The sequence below is a fragment of the Crinia signifera genome, chromosome 1 (assembly GCF_055691185.1).
Source record: "Crinia signifera chromosome 1, ASM5569118v1, whole genome shotgun sequence".
NCBI lineage: Eukaryota > Metazoa > Chordata > Amphibia > Anura > Myobatrachidae > Crinia > Crinia signifera.
The window spans coordinates 202,381,844-202,408,225 of NC_139217.1; positions in this window are offsets into that span (position 1 = coordinate 202,381,844).

Sequence of the window (26,382 nt, forward strand, 5' to 3'; positions counted from 1 at the left end):
AGAACAGAATGACAGAGGAGAAAGGATAAGAGAAAATAAAAAGAGATAAAGTATAGTGTAATGACTATTGGAGATTATGCTGCTTCTCCCCACTTGTTATGTACCAGAGGTAGGGAGTGAGCGATAACCTTCCAGAGCCAGAGCAGAGGCACTATGGAAGACGAAAAATAAGGTTATAGTATAGAAAAATACAGAGGGTGTATCCACCTGGGGAAATACCCCAAAGTAGTGATACCCAGAAAGGGGAAAAGGTGTGGGGAGAGAGACTACCTGTCCGTGATCAATTCAGTGTGTTGGTTTCAGAATAAGGAATTGGCTGTTTTCTGCTGTGCACAGTTGAAACTCTGGGAGACACACAGACGATCGTTTCACTGTGAGGCTTCCTCAGTGTGTGGGCCTTATTCTGGTCGGTGCGGACGGAGCCGAATATGCGGGCAGGACCGTGCGTCCTAAACCCCGCCTTTCGTACGGATCACTCACTCCATCCGAATGCGGTAAGCCGCTGACCGCACGGAGCACGAGTGGATTTCTCACCTCCTCCATCTCTTGGAACCTCCCCCATCAGTCGAGTGGTCCGCCAGCTCCCGCAACCTCAGACCACACGGGCATTTCTCCGTGCAAAAGCAGGGATCTGGGCGGGCAGCTGACATCCGGCAATGTCATATGTCCGCCCCCTACACGTGCGTCACGGCCGCATTACCATACGTACGCCCAGCGTTTTCATGGGAACGCCCATGAAACGCGGGGTGTAAACATATGGTAATGAGCCCAAACAGCCCTTCACGCCCCTCTCCACCCCCTGTTCGTAGTGTACACATTTCATGCGGATTTTGGACGTGCGTTCCGTTCGCACATGTGCAGAGACGCCTCTGCACATGCGCAGACACAAAACATCGGCGGCACGAACGCACGCGGACATTACCGCACCAAACAGAATAAGGGCCTGTGTGAGGAGAGAGTTCCTGAGGCTCTCATATAGTGATAAGCTCCTCCCCCAAGCACTAATAATAGCACTAATGGCAGGGGAAGGATTAGCTTAAAGGGACATGGGAGAAATGGCCAATAATCTCAGATGTATTTGCTTTGAGAAACACAAATAATAATAATCAGCGCATACATCCGAAAAACGTATATGATGGCAAGTCATAAAAGGAAGATGTGGCAAGAGGAGTAGCAATTTTAGTAATAATAATAAGATGACCAATATATGAAAGCAAACAGAAAACATCAATATCTAAATCTATACAACGCTGTGGTTTGGCATATGACTGCTACGATCATCCAAATGATCACGAAGAAACCAAACTTCCATAAGCATATATCTCTCAATACAAAATAAGGGACCCGTTAGTCCCATGGTGAAATGTACATGGGTACTTGGAATTTAGGCAGAGATCTAATGCCTCCATGATTACACAGAATCTCAAAAGGTAAATAAGTACCAAAATGCGGATATGTAACTAACCTGTAGAAGCATGATCTGTTTAGGGGGGGGATGTATTACTGATGGTTTCCATGGTAGAAACGGAAGTAAGTCTTAAAAGCGGCATGTCGTAAGACGTCTGCAGGGCGGTATAGTGATGGGAGGTTCTGAGGGTATGTCCGACCTGGAGTATTAGATTATTAAATTGGCCGTGGAAGCACTGTGACGTAGGTCTTCTGTGGGGCAGTCTTTAGGGTGTGCCAAATGACAGCATCTGTGATGTGTATGAGGGAGCGTCGGCATGACGTATGTAATGAGGGAGGGGTCTAAGGGATTCCTTGGCCGTACAGTGACAGTATGTCACTATTGTTTATATGGCCACTACCTCCGCATGCGCAGTTCTGATCTAAAGGGATTTACACTACAATGTTTTGGTGCAAAAAGTATTATAGCCTAATAGAGGAATTAGGTATCAGGAGTAGAGGAATTAGGTGTCACCTAATATTGGAGAAAAAAATGTTGTAGGAATACGTGCAATTATGTGAGTGTGTTAAGGATGAAAGAAAGACATTATTGGGAGTCTATGTGGAGTAAAAAAGAGTGAAAAATTATTAGAATGAAGGGTGTGTACTATAGTTTAGATTAAAATCTTATTTGTTTATGTCATAGTGAAATAATATTATAAGTGTTACAAAACCGATGTGAGGATTGTGATAAGTGAATATATTGTGATAAGTGAATATATAGGGGGAAGAAAGAGAACAGGATCATATGTTAATAAACTGTATGGAAATCATTATAGTAATAATTTGGGAAATTATAAGAAGGGAACAAAACTATTATTTTCGTTAAGTCCAAAAGGAGTTATGGTGTTTAGTTGAAAAATCCATTTACATTCTCTTCTAAGACGTTCTTGCGTGAGGTCACCCCCTCGAATGCCCAATCTTCTAGATTCTAGGCCAAAAGCTTGTAATCCCTGTGGTGATCCGCCATGATTTGACAGAAAGTGTCGGGCAACTGATGTCAGTTTCTTCATCTTGATTCTGTCTGCTTCCGCATTTCTGATGTTACCTACATGTTCAAGCAATTGTTGTTTTAATTTGCGTGAGGCCATACCCACGTATTTCAGGCCACACGTACATATCAAACAATAGATCATCCCAGAGGTGTCACATGTAATGAAATGTTGGATCTTAAGTCTGTCCCCGTATCGGTTAATCACTTGGTTCTTTTTAGTAATTTACTGGCATGCTTTGCATTTGCTGCATGGGAGTCTGCCGACAAGTTTAGGTTTTGATTTAGTTTTCGCCAGAAAATGGCTTTGGACAAGTCTGTCGAGCGTCTCCAGCTAAACTGTGGTTCCTCAGTCAATGAATTCCTGAGGTCATGATCCAGAAGTAAGACAGGCCAGTGTTTTCTAACAACCTCCTGTAAGTTTTTCCACTGGTTGCAGAAATTTGTCACAAAACAAACCAATACCTCTGAAGATTCTTTGTCTGTGTTTTTGGGGAATATGAGTTCCTCCCTGTTTGTCCCACTTGCATGATATTTAGCGGACTTAATACGTTTATTAGTATAGCCCCATTCCTTCAATCTTTCCACCAGCTCTACACTTTTCTCAAAGTTGTCCCTGGTAGAGAAATTTCTTCGTAGTCTCAAGAACCCTCCTTTTGGAAGGTTTTTGATCATGGGAGGAAAGTGGGAACTATCTTTGTGCAAAATGCTATTAGTTGAAGTTTCTTTTCTGTAGAGTCTGGTTTGAAGTGTGTTATCTTCTGCCCGGTAGATGTATAGATCCAGAAATGTAACAAGATCTCTGCTGATAGCATGTGTCAGTTTCAAGTTGAGGTTGTTGGTATTGAGAGTTTGAATGAAATCCAGAAGATCCGTCTGGGTGCCCTGCCATATCAGCATAATATCATCGATATATCGGACCCATGATATTATCTGCTTAGTATACCGTTTGTTGGGTTCTGTGAAAACTACTTCTTGTTCCCACCATCCGAGGAACATATTAGCATATATGGGCGCACAAGCCGCGCCCATTGCTGTTCCCCTGATTTGTAGGTAGATCTTGTTATCAAAGGTGAAATAGTTCTTGTGTAAAACAAAATCTAGAAGAAGTGGTAGGAATTCTTTAAAATCATCCATGCCCTCCGTTTGAAGAAAGTATCTTACTGCCGCAATACCTTGGTCATGATTTATGCTTGTATATAAAGCTTCGACATCCAGTGTCACTAAGAGTTGATCTTCCTCTAGAAGATAGATTTAGCAAGTACATCACGTGTATCTTGTACATAGGAAGTGAGTGAGTAGACATGATGCCGTAGATGTTGGTCGATAAATATAATGGGTTATTGGGATAGGCCTTGTTTTCCAGATACAATCGGCATACCCGGTGGGTTCACCAAGTCCTTGTGAACTTTGGGCAGCATATAAAAAGTAGGAGTTTTTGTATTATCATTTTTGAGGAACTGATATTCACTTTTAAGTAAGATTCCTTCTTTGTAGGCTTTGTCAATGATGCGGTAGTAAGATATTCTATAATTATCAGTTGGATTAAAAATAACTTGTTGATAACAGGTGGTATCCTGTAACTGTCTTTTGGCTTCCGTGATGTAAAATTCTTTGGGCCAAAGGACAATATTACCACCCTTATCCGAGGGTTTTATTATGATATCATCCCATCGGCTATTTCTTTCAATGTGAATCTTTCTTCTTCAGTCAGATTACCTCTTTGACATTTGTTGTTGTTTCATATACGTTTTTTGGATGTATGCGCTGATTATTATTATTATTATTATTTGTGTTTCTCAAAGCAAATACATCTGAGATTATTGGCCATTTCTCCCATGTCCCTTTAAACTAATCCTTCCCCTGCCATTAGTGCTATTATCCAGCCCTTCCACAATGATTGGCTTGGGGGAGGAGCTTATCACTATATGAGAGCCTCAGGAACTCTCTCCTCACACACACTGAGGAAGACTTACGGTGAAATGATCGTTTGTGTGTCTCCCAGAGTTTCAACTTTGCACAGCAGAAACCAGCTAATTCCTTATTCTGAAACCAACACGCTGAATTTATCACGGACAGGTAGTCTCTCTCCCCACACCTTTTCCCCTTTCTGGGTATCACCACTTTGGGGTATTTCCCCAGGTGGAAACACCCTCTGTATGTTTCTATACTATAACCTTCTTTTTCATCTTCCATAGTGCCTCTGCTCTGGCTCTTGAAGGGTATCGCTCACTCCCTACCTCTGGTACATAACAAGTGGGGAGAAGCAGCATAATCTCCAATAGTCATTACACTATACTTTATCTCTTTTTCTTTTCTCTTTTCCTTTCTCCTCTGTCATTCTGTTCTTTCCTTCTCTCTTTAGACACATTTATGAGTACTCTCATCCTGAGTAATCACGCCTATGAGCTCCTGCAATGGTGATAAACTACCAGGCACTCATTTAAGTGTGATAGAAAAGGACAGCAAATACCCTCCTTTTTCATCCCAAACCAAGGGTTCAATTGAGACATGCTCCCTTCCCCACCAACACCTACCCAGGAGTCTCTTGTAGCCCCAGGGAGGTGCTGGGGCAGCAGCAGCTGTCTCATCCATTGGTGGGAATCTGGAGCACTTGCCACCTTTTTATCTCCACCAATTAACCTGTAATACTTACTCTTATTATACTTCTAGAAGAAAGACTTTATTGTTTTTCAGAAATGATTGGCTAATAATATGCAATTTATGCTGCATTGTAAAACCAACATTTTTTCTCCAGGGCATTGATGAGCTTACAGTCAGATCTTAGGCCAATACCTCATGATATTACTGTCTAATTATTTGTATGTTCCTCTGACTGTTTGTTATATTTCATTTGGCTTCAATTATCACATTATTTGTTACAAAGACTACGCTGATATTTAAATCTTAATACATGCAGATCACATTGACTTGTGTTACATACAGTGTCTAAAAATCTAAAAAATGATTTTATTTTATGTCTTATATGTGCCATGGTGTGTCTTTGAAAATGTATTTATTATCAATTGTTTTTATAAAAAAAAAAATGTTGTTCAATTTTACAAACAAGAGTGCCCCCACAAAGAGAGAGTGCCTTTCTTTCTCCAAACCTACAGTATATGACTTATATATAATATATATATATTATATATAGAATATAGATTGTAAGCTCCACTGGGGCAGGGACTGATGTGAATTTTCAAGTATTTGCTGTAAAACGCTGTGGAATATGTATGCGCTATATAAGAAACTGTTAAATAAATAAATTGACATTTTGTAAGCCGACTGATTGACAGGAAGGAACCATTTAGAAGAGGTATCAAAATGTAGGTGGGACAAAAATGTAGATGGGTCCTGGACGTTTTTGATGCATGTATATGTTTTTAGCTTCCATCATGTATGTAGCGGTCAACCCTACAAACTGATATTCGTCATTATTGCACCGGTTTAGCATATGTGTACACAATTTCAGAGGACTTTGCGATGGCTCCATTTGGCATCTATCATCTTTTGCTGGGTGGCATCTTCTCTTGCGATGATTTACAGTTCCATAACATAGAAAATCGCAGCTGCGTATGCATTTACGTACAAACATGAACTAATCACTCATTTATTATTTAATTTTCATGTATTTTCTCATAGCTGCAAATAATGACAAGTTAGTTCATACTGTTAGCACAGATGAGGCTTTATATATCACTGACCCTGTTCCATAAATAATTTACTAAGGGTAAAAGTCCTCAGCCTGGCATAAATCATAAAAATATGACTCATATAGACCATTCTTTCTGATAGTTTGATGTAAGCATTTTTGCTAAGGTCTTGGTTGTGCATCTTTGAACATGTAATACACAGGTTATTCATCCTGATCAACAGACATAATTGAATAAATACCCCTCAGCTGGGGTGTAAGAATGTTTTAGGTTAGGGAGGGCAGGATATAATCTCAAATTGACGCCCCTAGCTTTCAGCCAATTTAGAAAGGTCGCCAATATATTAAATATAAAATCTATATATTTAGACAATGTACTAATCCCTTTGGAGCACAGAACTCTTGCGGAAGGTATGACAGTTTGAATAAGTTACATAGTACATAGTTACATAGTAGGTGAGGCTGAATAAAGACTCGTGTCCATCTAGTTCAACCTATGTTTATAGTAGCTAATCCCTTGTTGTATAGTATGTTCTGATATTTTAAAAGCAGATTTTTACTTATTCATACCCGTGGATGTTTTTAACCAATAAATGTTTATCCAACCTTATTTTAAACTTATTTATAGTGTCTGCCGACACCACTTCTCCAGGAAGAGAGTTCCAAAGTTTGACTGTTCTGACTGTAAAGAAATTTTTTCTTCTAGATGAACAAAATCTTTTTTCTTCTAATCTAAACTTGTGGCCTCTCGTCCTAGATTCCTGTCTAGCAGAAAAAAGGGCGCTGACAGTTCCTTATATTGGCCCCTGATATATTTGTACATGTTGAGCATGTCCCCCCTTAAATGTCTCTTCTCTAGTGTAAATAGTCCCAGCTTCCTTAATGTCTCCTCATAGCTTAAAGTCTCCATTCCCCTAATAAGCTTAGTTGCTCTTCTTTGGATTTTTTCTAATTCTATGATGTCCTTTTTATAGTGTGGGGACCAGAATTGTACTCCGTATTTGAGGTGCGGTCTAACCAATGATTTGTACAGAGGTATAATTACTTTTGAATCCCTAGTTTCCATGCCCCTTTTAATACATGCTAGAGTTTTATTGGCCTTTTTAGTTGCTATTTTGCATTGAGCACTACACCCTAGTTTGTTGTCTATTTGGACTCCTAGATCCTTTTCGAGTACTGAATTACCCAATTCATCCCCGCTTAGGTTATAACTAGCACACTGGTTATGTCTCCCAAGGTGCATGACCTTGCATTTGTCCACATTGAACCTCATCTTCCACTTTTTTGCACACTCGTCTAGATTGTCAAGATCATTTTGAAGCGTGGTGACATCTTCTGATGATTTAATAACTCTGCTCAGTTTTGTATCGTCCGCAAAGATGGATACATTGCTGAGTAACCCTATCCCAATATCGTTAATAAAAATGTTAAACAAAATGGGCCCCAGAACCGAACCCTGTGGCACTCCACTTAGTACTGGTATCATATTTGAAACTGCAATGTTCACAACCACTCTTTGTTCTCTATTACACAGCCAGTTCCCTACCCATCTGCAGATATTTGCCCCTAATCCCAGGTCCTCTATTTTATTTATCAACCTCTTGTGTGGTACGGTGTCGAAAGCTTTAGCAAAATCTGGGAAAATCACATTATCAAGGTTTTTGCTAACCTCTTCATAGAAACCAAGTAGATTAGTCTGGCATGAACGATTTTTAATGAACACATGCTGGTTATAACTGAGTAAACTATGAAGGTCTAAATATTCCTGGATCCCATCTCTTAAAAATCCCTCAAATAGTTTACCCACTATTGATGTTAAACTAACAGGTCTGTAATTAGCGGGATCCTCCTTTTTTCCTTTTTTGAATAATGGCACTACCTCTGCTATTCTCCAGTCTTTTGGTACCTTTCCTGATGATAGTGAACTATTGAAGATATAATGTAGAGGGGAAGCTAATTCCTCCCTTAATTCCATTAGTACCCTAGGATGAATCCCATCTGGCCCAGGTGATTTATTTGTTTTGATTTTGCTGAGCCTCAAATATTATTTCCTCGTAGAGAAATCAATATTGAGGTCTGGCTTGTTCATCCCATTTGTGGTATGTGTGCGTTCCACAATCTGCTCTCCCTTAGTAAACACTGATGAGAAGAACTCATTTAACAGTTCTGCTTTTCCCTTATCCTCCGTAAAACTTTTTCCAGTGATATCGGCTAGTGGGCCTATGTTGTCCTTAATTATACGTTTACTATTTATGTATTTGAAAAACTTCTTGGGGTTAGTTTTGCTTTCACTGGCTATGCACTCTTCATAATCCCTTTTAGCTACTTTGATTGCCCCTTTGCAAATTTTGTTTGATTCTTTGTAATTGGTGAACGCCTCCTTATTTAAGTTATTTTTATAGAATTTAAATGCTCTTGTTTTATTGTTGATTTCTGACCTAACTTTTTTGTCCAACCATGGTGGCTTTTTTTTTATTGAATTTACCCTTATTTACTTTAGGAATGTATTTAATAGTTAATGAATCAAGTACATTTTTAGAGTATCCCACATTTCCTCAGCATTTTTCCCCTCAAAAACAGTTTCCCACACAATTCTTTTTAGGGCTTCTCTGAATATTTCAAAGTTAGCTTTTCTGAAGTTTAGTATTTTTGCCGTTCCTTTATGATGTAATTTACTGAAGTTGATTTCCAGTGAAACCATATTGTGGTCACTGTTCCCTAGATGTTCAATTACTTTTGTATTTCAGACTAGGGGGGTATTCAATCCCGTTTTTTCACCACGTTGGGTCGATCTTTTCTGTCGTTATATCATAAAACTGTGTTATTGGTTTATCTCGTATTCAATGTTTGGTTTTCGTGTTAAAATGTATTTATTTTTTTCCGTTTCTCGCGACCGTCGATTTTGCTATTTTCGAATTTTCGTAAAGTTTTTCACTACTTTAGTCGTTATTTTAGGCTGATCATATTCAATGTTTTTTTTTTTGTGTAAAATATGCTGTCCTCGTGCTATTATATCGCCGGTATATTCCTGACATTTTTTTATGGCGTTGTTTTAAAAATTTTTTTGTAATATGATTAATTTGGCTTAATTGAATTGATTTTGCGTAATGCTACATGCTATTGCTTATTTCTAATGATTACCTAAACTGGGAGCAGAGCGGAATGTTATTTTATGTACAAATCTCTGATTGACTGCTTGGCTTGGCTGTTGGCTCACATCGTCAAGGGTCACACCTGTTGCCTTTTTTTGGGAATGTAATGGGTACATTTTGCTGTGTACACATTCAGTGGTGTAGCTATATTTTTTGCTCCCCCCCTGCCAAAAATGTTCCTGGTGCCCACCCCCCCATAATGCCCATTACACCACACATTGTACTGCACCTTCCCATGCACTCGTCTCGGCCAAACCTGAAGTTTTCTTCTGAAGTTGCTGCATAAACTCCTCCGCGGTCCCACAGTGCTTCCTCCTGGATCTTTTTCCGGTGTTGGAGCAGGGCAGGTGGGGGCTTGTAGACCTTGCAGACAGGCACATGGAGGGGCAGAGATTTCTGTGGCTGTTCTTTGCCGCTCCCCTCCCCTGCAGCCCCGGGTTCCAGCAGTGGCAGTAAAGGGAGCCGGGCGCACTGGGGCCATACACACGCAGATTGGGGCCATACACATGCAGACTGGGACACTGACTGTCTGCTCGGTGCTCCCTCCCTGCTGTTTTCCCGGCTACCAGTGAGAAGCTGAAGCAGGAGAGACTAGAGAAGGAGAGAGACGGACCAGGCCAGCAGACACTGTAACACTGCTGTGCTGCGTCCCAGGCCACGCCCCGACTGCTCATGTGACAGCCCATTCGCCAGCCAGCCCGCCCATCCTCCAGGCTCCCGCCTATCCTGTACAGAGTAGCCAATGGCCGGCTCTGTGTACAGTCAAGTCAGTGAGGGTCGGGTTTAGTGACTGTCTGTCATGGCCAGCGCGCCGTGCTTGCAGCGGCACTGTGGCAGCAGCATTTCAGATGAATATCAGTGTGCTTGGTGGGTGCTGATGCCCGGCGCCCACACAGACCCCGCTGCCACTCGCTCCCCTAAGCGGCAGCGGGGGCTGCCTTGCGCTAGATATGCCACTGTACACATTAAGGAATGTCGGTCGAGTGCCTTTTGGGTGTATGATGTCATGTCGCTATGCACGCAGGGATGTCCACAATGCACCCCTGGGAACGGGTGTATCGCTTTGCAGTCATAAGTTCTATGTCAGTTCTTGCACTTCATAAAATGACATATGCATTGGAGGTGCTATTCTAATGTGTAATTCTTGTCCAGTAATATGTGTTTGATGTATTTTATGTAAATTTCTTTTCTATACTGGTCATACTCCGTGCATGTTGATGCTCTTCAGATTGTTATGTCATAGTTGTATTGGATGAACTTTTTTTTTTAATACTGTATATATGCTGCAGTTATTTCAAAATTTAATTTCCCTCCCAATTTTTACATGGTAAAATCTTGGCCAATCAAATTTGTTTCATTTCCATGTTGCTGTGCTGATAGCAGATTTTCCCATCATGCTTCTTGTTGTTGTTGCTGGCAGATTTTCATTTACCACTCCCTGTTTACTGTGTAAACTCACTCCTACTTTGAGACATTTGGCAGTCTGCTGTTCTGAAAACGTTTTTGTAGGGAATTTTGCGGTTTTGCTTCCAGTTTCTCATTTTTAAACATTGTCTACAATAATGGAGCCCTTCTCTGACACTGTTTTGGTGTTTTTGGTTGAGGTTCTTTTGTCCAGACGTCATCATCTCCAGTTACAGAATGGGAGTGGAAGGAGCTGTGATCAGAGACTGGCTGCTTCGGGTGAAACAGTGCGGATTGCATTTCCTTGTCCACGCCAGTATCGTACTAGGCGTGTGCTGGAGTCTCTCACCGAGACGGAAGTGATATCTACATATCGCTTATCATCAAGGGAAATCTATTCGCTGTATGAGCTGTTGGAACGGGACCTGGAGCCTCGGGTACGGTCTAACCATGCAATTTCTGGGTTTCAGAAATTGCTTGGTACACTTCATTTTTTGGCGTCGGAATAGCCCACTTTGTCTCAAACTTGTGGGTTTTCTCAGCCTACTCTGTCACGGAGTATTACCCAGGTCATTACTGCGTTCCGTAAATTAACGACCCAGTTTATACATTTTCCAGCCACTGACAGTGAATGGAGAGAGGTTAAATTTGGATTTTATAAAAAATGGCAGTTCCCCAATGTGCTGGGCGCGATAGACATATACACATCACACCACCCAGGGAATTGGAAGAATGCTATCGTAATCGAAAGCACTTCCATTCTCTGAATATTCAGGTGGTTTGTGATGCAAACATGAAAATTATGGACATAGTTGTGGGTTTTCCTGGGTCGACCCACGACTCCTTCATCTTGAGTCAGTCGTCTATCTTCCAGGATTTTGAGACTGGTAAAATGCCTGACGGCTGGCTGTTAGGTTAGTATGATTTACACCTTAATTAATTATATTTTCAATTTGTGTATCAAGTGTGAATGGTCTGTTTCAGTAATTTTTTTTTGGGGGGGGGGGGGTAATGAATGTATTATTTTTGGGACTAGAGTGATCTTAGTAGTCACTTATATCTATGAGAACACTTTTTATAATCTTAATTTAAAGTTATATTTACTTCTGTTTGTCTTATCTGCAGTCGGTTTTCTGGTTGGCCTTGAGGTGGTGTGGTTCAAACAGGTTCAGCCCTTCTGCTGGTGTTAAACTACTTCTAGTTTTCTGTATTATCTTATTTATGGCAATGCATTTATGGTATTGTAGTTCCACAACAGCTGAAGTGCTGCAGTTTTGAACTGCCTGTTCAAATTAATGTAGTTTTTTTTAAGGAATTATGTGGATCCAGGATAGTTTTGTTGTCTGTCTGTTTGTTATTGTCTTATGCCAGAGGTTTCCAAACTGTGCGCCTAGGCTCCCTGGGGTGCCACGGGACACTTGCAGGGGTGCCTTGGGTTGGTGGACCAGAACCAATTCAAATTATTTATGATCAATTATTTCTGGACAAAACCAGTGCTGGTGGCTGCCATTCATAAAATGTGTACAATCAGAACCAAATCCTGCCCTTTACCACATAACTGAACCTAAGAAGCACATATAAGCAAAATCTACTTCATTTGATATATATTTGTTGGGGCCTAGGGGTGCCCTGGAAAAATTCTGATACTCTAGGGTGCCGTGATTATGAAAAGATTGGGTACCCCTGTCTAATGCTATTCTTTTGAAAAAACAGGTCTGATATATTTCTACTGGCAATTTGATAATGTTATTTTTAATTTTTAATTTTAATAAAAAATTGTGAAATGATGTAAATGTGACTGGTAGAAGTTGTGGATGTGGGTTATCATTACAGAATTATTTAAGTGATTGCAGTGTTAAATTTATTGTAGTGTTGATGTGTGTTCATAACTTTTTTGAGTTTTGTAGTTGTTTAAGGATGAATCTATCTATTAGCCATTAATACCCGCCAAACTTTGTTACACTGTTATTTGGTATTCTTCAAAAATGTATGACACATCGCAGAAGTAATATTGCAGTGTATAGTAATTTAACAGAGTGATATACATATGCCTGCTTTATTACTCAATACAATATTGTTATTTCTGGTTGGTATGACTGTACAGTATTGGGTTTTTCAAGAATTCATGATATTGGTTTTGCTTTCATATAGCATAATGCTTAAGTACAATAGTGCTGGGTGTGCCAAGATTGTTAGATTTGTTCATTCCTTTTTAAATCTAATCATTATAATATTTTCGACCCCAGTATTCCTGCTCCTGAATTCTGACCCAAACTGATGCTGTTGATGGATAGAGTGCTTGTTATATCCTTATTTGTAGACGCCCATGTTATTTTAAATTCACCTTTTTTTAATAATTTGCAATATTTGTGATTGTATGTGTTTTTTTAAACAGATGATGCGGGATATCCTAATAAATCATGGCTATTAACCCCATTGCCTAATCCAGTTGGAAGTGCACAAAAAAGTTACCAAGCAGCCCATATAGCATCAAGGGGTATAATTGAGCGAACCTTTGGTGCACTTAAGAGCCGGTTTAGATGTTTAGACATCTCCGGCGGGGCGCTTTTATATTCTCCGGAAAAGGTTTGCAGCATATTTAATGCATGTTGCATTTTGCATAACATCTGTGTTGCAAAGAATTTTCTGGTGAATATTGATGCTGATATTCTTTCGCATGGGGAGCTTTCTTCTGTGCTTTCTGCTGGTATGGATGAAGGAGCTGAAGCTTGTACACAGCTGATACAGAATTTCTTTACATGTAAGTTGTCAATGGGGTAGTATGTGGATTCAATATGCTTGGTTGTTACCAATATTTCTGATTATTTTTTTTTTATTTATCAATACAGAGTCAGATGAACTTGCATTGGAGTTTCTTGTTGACCGTGGTTTGGTCTTTATGGATTTTGAAGATTTGTTTTAACATTAAAATAAAGATTTTTCTAAATTATTCATCTAAATCCGCCTTCTGCTGCCCACTCTAGCAGGTAAAGGACTGGTTTGGCTGGCGTGAAGCTGCTGCCCGGACTAATGTCTAGGGTTGATGAATACACTTTTCCCTTTTGTCCCCCATTCCCCAGAGTGAAAGTTGTGCCTGCCCTTCTCTACCACCCATGATGCCCGACTTACCAGGGTCTCCGCATTGCTGTTGACTACCTCCTCCTTCTGCTGCCCACTCTAGCAGGTAAAGGACTGGTTTATTCAGAATTTTCACAGTCTGCCTAAGTTACAATTGTATCATCTTAAACTGTTTCCAAAGTAAAACATTACAAATAGTATGCAAAAACTTATTTTATTAAACATCTTACTATGCTAAGTAATTACTCAAATTGTATTTATTCTTTTACAGATTTCTTCTAAAGAATCCAACGGAATCCTTTTTACGGCATTATGCTCATTTCCAACAACTAACTGCAGCACTTCGCAATTTGTGGTGCATTATGTAAACAACGGTGCACTCCTCATGCAGATTAAACTTTAACTTAAAAAACGTTTCAAAAATTCTTTACTACCTGCAAAGAAAGTTGAAATCATCAATACTTGTTTACTGCTTACATTTTTCAGAAGTTATCCCTACTACTTTATAATTAATTTATTCATAAATTGATATCAAAGAACATTTTAAATATTAATTTATAATACAACGTCCTTTAAAAATTTAGAAAAATATTATGTTTCAAAGGAAATAAATGTAAAGTTAATGTGTTACTAACTTTTTTGGGTAGTTATTGTATTTCTGCAATATTTCCCTTCGATATGTATACATCTCCAGTTAAATTGTTTTAATTTGTTAAGAGTATATTTGATATTATCTATCTATCTATTTATCTCTATCTATCTATCTATCTATCTACTCGCCACTCGCCACTCGAACACTCGCCTTCTGACTGATGTGATACACTTATCCCTCCAGAGGAGAACCCTCACCGTATATCTTTATCTCTACGGTTTTGAGGAGCACTGAATTCCCATTATTGATGTTTACAGCAGTTGGCTTGTGTCTTTACTCTGGATCTATGATACCTTGACAGTATCTACTCCAGTCAGGGCACAGATCCCTTTCTGTCTATCAAACCGGTTTATTGAACACACCTGTTGATTGATACCCTAACACCCCTGAAGAAGTCCCATTGGGACGAAACGCGTAGGTTCTTTCAGAAAAAGGGTTCTTCATTTGAGAAAAAAGAATTTGGCTGTATATCACAGTAATAATCTGTCGGAAAGTGTGTGTCACACATGGAATATATCAAACTATGATCATGTGTACAATTTAGTATGTTTTATGTTATTTTATGAAATAAATCTTTTAAATTTGTCATTATACATCTGTGTGGACACACATTCTGTGAAACCATCAGCGCACCTCTATACTTTTCTTGTGTCTTTATACATATATATATATATATATATATATATCCACCCATGATATTTACTAATATATATGTGTATGTGTATATGTATATATATATATATATATATATATGAGTGGGAGAAAAAGACCGTCGTTATGCGCTACCTGTAGCAGCTACTCTATAAGACCTCCCTGTTAGTGAAGGTCAAAAAAATGGAGATGTGTATGTGTGTTATATAGAGAGCGCTATATAGAAACCTCCACCTTACTGTGACATTCAATAGTGGATACCGAATTTGCGATTTGCAAACAAATTTTATTTAAAATGAATGATATAGTCAATATCGGACAGTATTCACATAAAAAATAGTAAAATTATAATTCATATGTTTCCAATAAGTCGAGACCCAACGCGTTTCGCCGACGAACGGCTTCCTCAGGGGTAGTAGACTCTATGAGAATATAGAAAGCCCTTTAAATATTTTTAATTGTAAAGTGCAATATTTAGTGGTATGCTGAGTTTTGTTTACATACCGGGATTCTGAGCTTATAAAAGATTTCAGGTTGAATTATTTTAAAAACTCCTTATGACGCTTGGATGACGTCTAAAAATTTAAGAACATATACATACATAAAAAGTCTGGTGGAGGAGGAACATGTGTATAAGATAGGCTGCGGTAAGCAGGAGGTACCCTGTTAAACTTCCTGTTGAGTACATACCCTGTGGTGTTTAAAGGTCTGTCATACAGAAATCTGTCCAGTGTTTATACGAATGGCACTGTTCAAGGGTTTTGAAGAGCACCTAAATAATAAATTTTACATTTTAAATATACATATATTCTAGGCGTTTATGATTTCTAATCGGTTACCCACCGGAAAGGGACGGGGGGTACCGTGTTAAATTTCCTGAAGAGTACGTACCCTTTAATGCTGATAAACCTGTCCAACAATTTTCTGTCGGATCCTTATACGGGTTGCGCTGTCCAATTTATTGGCGGACACCTAAGTAATGAATTTTCATTTAGAAATATTAGGTATTTTATCCCATTGTTTTTATAAATCAGGACACTATTAGAAGTATCTAGAGGGTTTCCCTGTGTAATCCTCTAATTTTATCTATCTGGGGGTCGTTTTAGTTTGGAATTGTGTGTAAAGGGTTATTTCCATTCCCCTAGTGGTGGGACAGTCATATGGCACCTATATCGTAGTGCTAGGTACATACATTCTGCAGCATATTATATTCACTGATTTTTTGTTATATTACATTATGTTCATTTGTTCTTGCTACAAAGCGCTCCCTTTTTAGGCTTTAGTACTATCATAGTGATACATTTAAACGAGTTACATTTTGACATAAGTTGCATTCTGATACAGAACTTCCATTTGCTAATGCCATAGTGATATATTCGAACTAGTTACAGTTAGACATGAGTTGCAATTTGACATTTAACAGTTGTCTAAAGGTATGGAAAACTATTTAGATGGAGCTTACGGTAATCGTATATCATTTCAAAAAGTGCCAAATATATGCAGGGACTTACCAGAGGTGTGTGAATCGCTTTCTCACAGTGTCTGCTTTCAGACTTCTGTTTGGTCAGAGCTCTATATAAGACTAGAGGTCCCTGACGTCACTTCCGGTCCTAATTGCGAGTTTTCTCCCTTGATTTAACCCCTTTATAGTGGTGACTAATTGTTTTGGGAGGGGTCCCCATCTGTGTGGGGCTTTACTTAGTGGAGGATTATGTGTCCCATGTTAGAAATGTCTTTTTTAGAGGAGCGGTGCCGTCAGAACGCCGTTTGCGTTCCACGTGCGTTCCACTTCGTATGCAGCCTAGTTGGGCTTCCTTCCTGATAGCGGTGACGTGACTTCCTCTTTCTAAGGTGTGGGCTGTGTTGGGCGCCGTTTGCGTTCCAAGTGCGTTTCACTCGGATCTGGATAACACATACTTCCTGATTCTAATGACGTCCCTTTGTTATTATTTTGCGTACCAAGTGCGCTCCATTAATAATGCTATGGAGTTCCCTATTATTGCGGGGCTGTTCCTTTTTTACTTTGAATGAAATGTTTTGTATATGCCTCCTCGGGACTGACATCTTCTTTTTTGCTAGAAGTTTTGTGTTTAACGTGGGGATTTGTTTACAATAATGCAAATTTGCTATTGATCAAACGGTGGGTGATTAAAATATGTTTACAGTGTCTCGGGTTCTTTGTGGGTAATTTATCTCTCCTCTAAATAGTTTACCATTTACATTCGTATATTACACACTGTTACAATATTTTCATATTCGTTACATAGGTCTACAGTGTTTGAATGACATTATTATTTCTCCTTATTGCTGTGGAGATACAATACAATTTGCAAGATACAAACAATACAATTTGCAAGATACAAGTAAAACATCACAGTGAGATCTATTACAATGGTCCATTCATGCTGTTTGGATGGATCCGTAGTAATTGAGCAGCGTTTTTCTGAGTTTGATACAATAATTTTTAAAAATAATTTTTAAAGTGCATTTTTTGGATATTTTTTGTGTATATAAATGGTGCACACTAAACAATGAGGTACACCGTGAGCAGTCAGGGTTTCTTTAGTTGTTGGGGGATGTGTCTTCATACATTGTGCCATATTGTGACTTCCTTTAGCATGTGACTTGAGTTCTATATTTCGTGCGGTGATGTATTGATACATCGTAAGTGATTACATTTTTAGATAAGTGATGGTGTGTATATGCTTGTATACACTGGTATGCACAAGCATATTTTTACAAATTAGTGACTTCCTCCAGTGAGTGGCTTGAGCATAAAGCTTCGTGCTATGTTTAGGTGCTTATTATCTTTAAAGTGGAACACATCTTTAGGTGTATTTTACCAGAGGTGGTTTTGTGACTTTATGGAAAGAGTGAGTGTTTAACTGTGTCTGGCTCATTTAGGTTTTTCATGTCCAGTCCTTACTGATGGTGCATACTGTTTCCCTACAGTTCGTCCTCTGTGTTTATGTATGAGATGAGTCGGGGGTCGATTCTTCCTTAGTGTAATTTATTGAGGTTCATTCTCTTCGGTTTGTCTTAGTGAGACGTTTCTTCTAGTCGTGATTTCTTAGGGTAGATCATGCTTGGTTTGGTTGAGGGATTCCAGATCTTAACATGCTAATTTTTGGTAGGATTTATATTCCTTACTGATAGCTCGTAGTGTAATGCCTTATAGATGACTCATTTCGTCCCTAAGAAGGAGACGATATCTAAATTTTCGTTTAGTCCCACTGGTTGTAGAGCATTCAGAGTGTATATCCAGAAGGTTTCTTTTTTAGATAAATCTTCATCTCTATTTCCTCCCCTTGGGTTAATGGTTATATGTTCTAATATGGTGAAGGTGAAATTGTTTTTGTTGATTGTGGATTCGTGTTTTTCATTGAAGTGTCGTGGGAGGCTATGCGTGGTTAATCTGTGTTTGATGTTTCTAATGTGCTCTTGTATCCTTAGTTTGATTTGTCTCTTTGTTTTTCCAATGTATATCATTCCACAGCTGCATGTGATTCTGTAGATTACATAAGTGGATTTGCATGTGCACGCAACATTTAGCGAATATGACTTTTGTTGTATTTTAGTTTTGAATGTTTCTTTTTCCATATGTTTGCAACAAATGCAGTGTCCGCAGGGTGTGCATCTGATGTTGCTTCCAAGGAAAGTTATTTGTTTGGGAGGGTGTTCTGGTTTAGTTTTTATGGTGATTGGAGCTATCATGCTTTTGAGGTTTTTGGCTCTTCTGAACACCAAATTCGGTTTGGGTGGAAGGGTTGGACCCAGGATGTTATCCTTCTTTAGAATGTCCCAATGCTTATTTAGTACTCTTCTAATGAGGTGATTCTCTTTGTTAAATTGTGTAATAAACGGTCTTTGATGGTATTTTCGGGTCTCCATTGTGGTTTCAGGTTTAGTTGACAGAAGTTCTTCTCTTGATCTGTGTTTTGCTTTTTGTTTAGCCTCTTCAATTTTCCCCGGATCATATCCTCTTTCGAGAAAACGGCCTGCCAGCATTTCTGCTTGTGTTAAGAAGTCTTCCATGTTCGTACAGTTCCTTCTTAGCCTTGTGAACTGGGCATAGGGGACATCATCTTTCCATCTTGCAAGGTGACAGCTGTTGTAAGGGATGAAGCTGTTTGCATCAACTTCCTTGAAATGTGTTTTGGACGAGATTAATTCCCCTGGTGTACCCATGAGGCAGAGGTCCAGATAGTCTATGCTAGTTTGGCTTGTTTTGTGGGTGAATCTCAGGTTAAACTCATTTTGGTCCAAAGATGTTACAAATTCGTCAATTTTTGTGTTGTCACCGCTCCATATGAAAATGAGATCATCAATATACCTCATGTAGAACTTGATATGTTGTTGGTAGGGGGAACTGTGTAGATGTTGATCTTCCCATGTCCACATTAGAAGGTTGGCGTATGATGGGGCGAATTTCGTCCCCATCGCCGTCCCCGTTGTTTGGAGGTGGAACTTTCCATTGAACTCGAAGAAGTTCCGTGTGAGAATGTATTTGATACTAGACAGTATGAAGTCAATTTCCCTTTTTTTGTTTTTCTGTCATCTTTTGAGAGGATGGTTTTTACGGCTTGGATCCCTTTTTCGTGTGGTATGGACGAATATAATGCTTGGACGTCCACCGTTATCCAAGTGTAGTCTGGTTCCCAACAGACCGTTGTCAATTTGTTGAGCAAGCTCCCTGAATCTTTTAAATGTGACGGATTTTCGGATACATACGGTTGGAGTAACGTATCTATGAAATGGGAGAGATTGCTGCTAAGCGACTGAATTCCTGCCACAATGGGCCTCCCTGGTGGTCTTTCTTTGTTCTTGTGTACCTTCGGGATGTGGTAGAACTTCGGTATGAGTGGGTATTTCACATAAAGGTAATTAAATTCTTCAGCACTGATGAGGTTTTTACTTTTTGCATCTAGCAGTAGTTTATGCAGTTCCTCTTGGAATTCAGCAGTGGGGTCGTTTATAAGCTCCCTGTAGGTAATTCCGTCTTGTAGTATGTTTTCTGCTTCTTTCAGGTACTCTTCTTTAGATTGAACTACCACCGCCCCTCCTTTATCCGCGTTACGGATGACGATGTCTTTGTCTTTCTTCAGTTGTTGTAAAGCTTTCTTCTCTTGTCCGTTCAGGTTGCTGTTATATTTGGTGTTGGTGGTTTTAATTTTCTTAAAATCTTCATTGACAAGGTTGAAAAAAATATCCAGATGACTCCCTCTTGATTCAACTGGGTAGAATTTGGAGGGGTTGCAAACTCTTGGTTTGGTTTTTTCCGGTTGTTCGGGTGTGGGTTTTTTTAGAAAGTGACGTTGTAGTGTGAGATTCCTCACAAATTTATTTAAGTCTATGAACAGGTTGAATTTATCCAAATGGCAGTCGGGAGCGAATTTGAGGCCTTTGTTTAATAGAGAGATCTGGGTGGTGGATAATTCCCTCTCAGCGATGTTAATAAGCCCTGTTTTTGGTTGGCTAGTTGTGATGCTCCTTTCCTCTTTTTTGGGCTTCTTTCGTCCTCCTCTGCATCCTCTTCTTCTGTGCAGTTCAGTATTCTTTTTGTTCCTTTGGGGGACGCTATTCTGTCGAATAGGACTTCTTCTTTTTGAAGTCTGATAGGTCTCTTGCCTTCCCCTAAAAAATGACTTTTAGTCGGTCTTTCGTGTGAGAGTGATCTCCTGGATCTTAATGGGGTGGGTGATCTATATCTCTGTCGTCTTTCTAACGGTTGGTTGTTGTAGGGGTGGCCATACGTATGATCATGATGGGTGTCCTCCTTTACATCCCGGTATGATCGGATCCGACTTCTGTTACGTCTGTATTCCTCATTATATGATGGGATTCGTCCTCGATAGGGTCTTCTTTGTTGGTCGTTAAGGTGCCGTCCTTGGGGTCTGTTATATGGAGCGTTATGATGTCTTACTGGAGACCGGAAAGATCTTTCTTGGCGATCATTGTTGGTATGGTTTTCGAAGACTGGTTGTTGCCACCGTTGTGTGTTGTATCTTCTAGTGTTATCCTGTTGCCGTCTGTTTCCGTTCATATAATTGTGACGGTTATCACTATAATTATAGTTGTTCTCCGTCGTGCGTTGTTCCTTTTGGGTCCAATTTTGAACTTGGCCATTAATATAATCGTTTCTATCGCGGGCAAAATTTTTTGTTTGCGTTGGATAATTTCGTTTTCAGTTCTTTCTAGTTTGTGTTTAAGGTCTTGTACATCTTTTTTGAATTCCTCACTTTCAGAGAATTTCTCTACGATCTTGTCCAGTTTGTTCAACTCTGTTTTGATTTTTGATAATTCTCTCTTTCTTTCGTTCACTATGAGGGTCATTAATTTGTTGGAACACTCTTCCAGTATGTTATTCCAATTAGTCATGAATGCTTCTGTGACGATACCCAGAGTGGGATTTTTTGTTATTCTTAGGCCCCTTGGTATCCTTTTGACTTCCAAGTACTTTTCTAGAGTGGTGGTGTCATACCAACACTTCAATTCCTTCATAGCCAGTTTTTCTACGCTGTTCAAATGACTGTAGTAATCCTCATCGTCAGACATATACACATGTTCTTCATCCTCCACGAAGATGTTCTTGGCTCTGAGTGATCTTTTAGACCGATCATTAAACACGGGCATTTTTAAAGTGGCAGCAAAATTTAAAATAATTCAACCTGAAATCTTTTATAAGCTCAGAATCCCGGTATGTAAACAAAACTCAGCATACCACTAAATATTGCACTTTACAATTAAAAATATTTAAAGGGCTTTCTATATTCTCATAGAGTCTACTACCCCTGAGGAAGCCGTTCGTCGGCGAAACGCGTTGGGTCTCGACTCATTGGAAACATATGAATTATAATTTTACTATTTTTTATGTGAATACTGTCCAATATTGACTATATCATTCATTTTAAATAAAATTTGTTTGCAAATCGCAAATTCGGTATCCACTATTGAATGTCACAGTAAGGTGGAGGTTTCTATTAGCGCTCTCTATATAACACACATACACATATATATATATATATATATATACACATACCCATGCTAAGTGTAAATATTACCATATATTTTAGTGGCTACTGATAGAAATAACCACAATGTGACATAAGTGTATTCAATGATAGGTTGAAAAGCTGTCAAATACGCTTGACAACCGAACACCTGTCCTGTGCACGTTGAGCTTGAAATTTGCACATTTGTTAGGGATTCAATGTCACACCTGCCAAGCTGCCAGAAAGGGGATTTTGACACAAGCTGCGAATGGAATGGAAATAGTTGAGCACTGATCTGCAAAAAGAGCCGATAAGCTTGTGATGTCTGGATCGTTCTGCAGAGAACAAGATGTTCAATGCTGATTGGTAAGACAGCATTGAATGGGACCCCGCAGCTTGCACCAACATTGGGAGATGGCTGCAAGAGCACAAATGACATTGAATATCCCTCAAAGTGCATCATTTTGATTCATGTTAAACACTACATTTTGTTAACATGACCGCTTATCAAAAATGGTCAATCATGGTTAAAAGAAATAGATTAACTGCAGCTTTCCTAGTGATAAAACTTTCAAATTTATTTTACAACATGTATTTGTAAAATGTATTTGAGATGTATTTTGCGGGGTTGACATTCCAAGATTTTTTCCAATATCATTGCCTGAAACTGGTGTGTTTTTTTCTCTCTAATTGCTCAACAATCATTTTCAAGGCTGTAGTCAGAAGCACATGTGTGGATGTTGATTGACGCAGTTGTTCTCGCATGTCATCAATAGTTGTTGCAGTGCACGTTGTGTTGGCTACCAATTTATTAATTGCTTCTGCCATTATGTTAATTCCTTCCATTGTTTTCTGTTCTGTCTGTAATCTTCGATTCTCAGATTCATGCAAGTACTCCAGGAGTTGACTTAGAATGTTTTCAATGGTTTGCTTGTCAGATATTTGTTTAAGATTTGAATCAATACTTTCAATGTTTTTATCCATTGAATTCATTGCAGTTGCCATTGACTGTAGCCTTCTATCAATTATTTCTCGAAACTGATCCTGACTGGCATGAAAACTTGACACTATTTTTTCAATGTCTTGCAATTCTGTGTTGCTAAGTGTTGCCCGTGGACGTTGAGTGCTGGACAGAGTTTCTGTAATAGTGTGGAGTAAAAAATTTATATATATATATATAGATATATATATATATATATATATCTATATATAAATAAAGACACTCAGTAGGTCAATGAATATTTTCATACTCACCAATTGGTCTTATTGGGTTTTCTGGAGAATTCTTCTCATCTACGTTTATCATTTCAGCACAGTGCAAAGTTGAATTTGCCATATTTGAACATGAATTACTGCCAACAGGATTATCTGAAAATTTAAAAAATAACAATTTTTAAAAAAAAATAATGACGTTAACTTAAATTAAATTAATTTAGAGTAAGATCCTTTAATATATGGGCAAAACAAAGAAAACAAACCTTCCAGTCTTTCAATGGAGATATGCTCACCATCAGAATTTTCACTATTCTGATTAGCTTGTCCGGTTCTTTCAGTTGCAAATGACTTTTCAGATTGACTTGATTCAAAGCCTAAAAAAGTTGATTCAGTTATGATGCTGTCTCCGAATAGACTACGTGCACTTGGAATGTTGGAATTGGGAATCTTGGATGGAAATAACTCTGCATCATCAATCAAAGCAAAATCACGTGTTCCAGAGGCAGAATGACTTCTTTTCGTACTTTTTGTTTTTTCTAAAAGAAAAGTAAAATAAATTATAAAATAACCACAATGTGACATAAGTGTATTCAATGATAGGTTGAAAAGCTGTCAAATACGCTTGACAACCGAACACCTGTCCTGTGCACGTTGAGCTTGAAATTTGCACATTTGTTAGGGATTCAATGTCACACCTGCCAAGCTGCCAGAAAGGGGATTTTGACACAAGCTGCGAATGGAATGGAAATAGTTGAGCACTGATCTGCAAAAAGAGCCGATAAGCTTGTGATGTCTGGATCGTTCTGCAGAGAACAAGATGTTCAATGCTGATTGGTAAGACAGCATTGAATGGGACCCCACAGCTTGCACCAACATTGGGAGATGGCTGCAAGAGCACAAATGACATTGAATATCCCTCAAAGTGCATCATTTTGATTCATGTTAAACACTACATTTTGTTAACATGACCGCTTATCAAAAATGGTCAATCATGGTTAAAAGAAATAGATTAACTGCAGCTTTCCTAGTGATAAAACTTTCAAATTTATTTTACAACATGAAGTATATTTATGTTGCTGCAAAGAGTACTAGACTAGATAGTTTAAAATATCACTTGAATTGATGATTATCTTTGGAAAAAAAACCTAGCAAAGATCTTGTTTTTTAACAAATACTTTCCTAAACCTTATATATGTGACATTTACCTATATGTAAAGTTAGGAGATGTTTCTATTAAAAAATTTGAAATACCTCATTAATTCAAACTGGGTCACCATCTCCCTCATCACCAACGTCATCCCCGGTATCTTCTATTTCAATTGGAGGTTCTGATTTGACAGAAGGTAAACTATGTTCCGGACTTTTAAACAGAGAACATGAAGTAGATGCTTTCGGATATGTTGGGAAAAATCTCTTGTAGGCCTCTTGCTTTTGAAGCGGTGTGTAAAGCTTTGGAGTATATCTTGGATTTTGAGATGTATTTTGCGGGGTTGACATTCCAAGATTTTTTCCAATATCATTGCCTGAAACTGGTGTGTTTTTTTTCTCTAATTGCTCAACAATCATTTTCAAGGCTGTAGTCAGAAGCACATGTGTGGATGTTGATTGACGCAGTTGTTCTCGCATGTCATCAATAGTTGTTGCAGTGCACGTTGTGTTGGCTACCAATTTATTAATTGCTTCTGCCATTATGTTAATTCCTTCCATTGTTTTCTGTTCTGTCTGTAATCTTCGATTCTCAGATTCATGCAAGTACTCCAGGAGTTGACTTAGAATGTTTTCAATGGTTTGCTTGTCAGATATTTGTTTAAGATTTGAATCAATACTTTCAATGTTTTTATCCATTGAATTCATTGCAGTTGCCATTGACTGTAGCCTTCTATCAATTATTTCTCGAAACTGATCCTGACTGGCATGAAAACTTGACACTATTTTTTCAATGTCTTGCAATTCTGTGTTGCTAAGTGTTGCCCGTGGACGTTGAGTGCTGGACAGAGTTTCTGTAATAGTGTGGAGTAAAAAATTTATATATATATATATAGATATATATATATATATATATATATATCTATATATAAATAAAGACACTCAGTAGGTCAATGAATATTTTCATACTCACCAATTGGTCTTATTGGGTTTTCTGGAGAATTCTTCTCATCTACGTTTATCATTTCAGCACAGTGCAAAGTTGAATTTGCCATATTTGAACATGAATTACTGCCAACAGGATTATCTGAAAATTTAAAAAATAACAATTTTTAAAAAAAAATAATGACGTTAACTTAAATTAAATTAATTTAGAGTAAGATCCTTTAATATATGGGCAAAACAAAGAAAACAAACCTTCCAGTCTTTCAATGGAGATATGCTCACCATCAGAATTTTCACTATTCTGATTAGCTTGTCCGGTTCTTTCAGTTGCAAATGACTTTTCAGATTGACTTGATTCAAAGCCTAAAAAAGTTGATTCAGTTATGATGCTGTCTCCGAATAGACTACGTGCACTTGGAATGTTGGAATTGGGAATCTTGGATGGAAATAACTCTGCATCATCAATCAAAGCAAAATCACGTGTTCCAGAGGCAGAATGACTTCTTTTCGTACTTTTTGTTTTTTCTAAAAGAAAAGTAAAATAAATTATAAATATATATTCAATTATATTTTCTTGCCAGTTAGGCATCAACCTCCTAGAACTCACCACAATCTGGATTAAGTGAAACGAGAACAGGCAGACTGCTCCTAGAATGATGCATTTTGCCAAGTTTTACTAGTAAATTAAGGCGCAACTCCAAGCTGCTTAGGAGCACACAAACAAATATACCATTACATAGAAAATGATTAAAAGTAACTCTTCCTGTGTATTTGATTAATTGAAAATACCTTTAAGTTGCCTTGTATTCTCCGAAACACTCCTTCGGTTTTTGTAGCACTTTGAGTCTTCCTCAACCTCATCTTGTCCTTCTTGTCTGGCATCCAGAAAACTGGAGACACCTTGAACCATTATAGGGTTCATACGCCTTCTTATGATTTCTTCCCATGGCTGCCATTTTATGTTAACTTCTGGTCCCCCGCCAGTTCCTCGATCTTGCTTTCGTTGTAAAGCCATTTTTCGCTTGGTTTGGCGCCTACAATCGCTGTAGCGCTTTAGG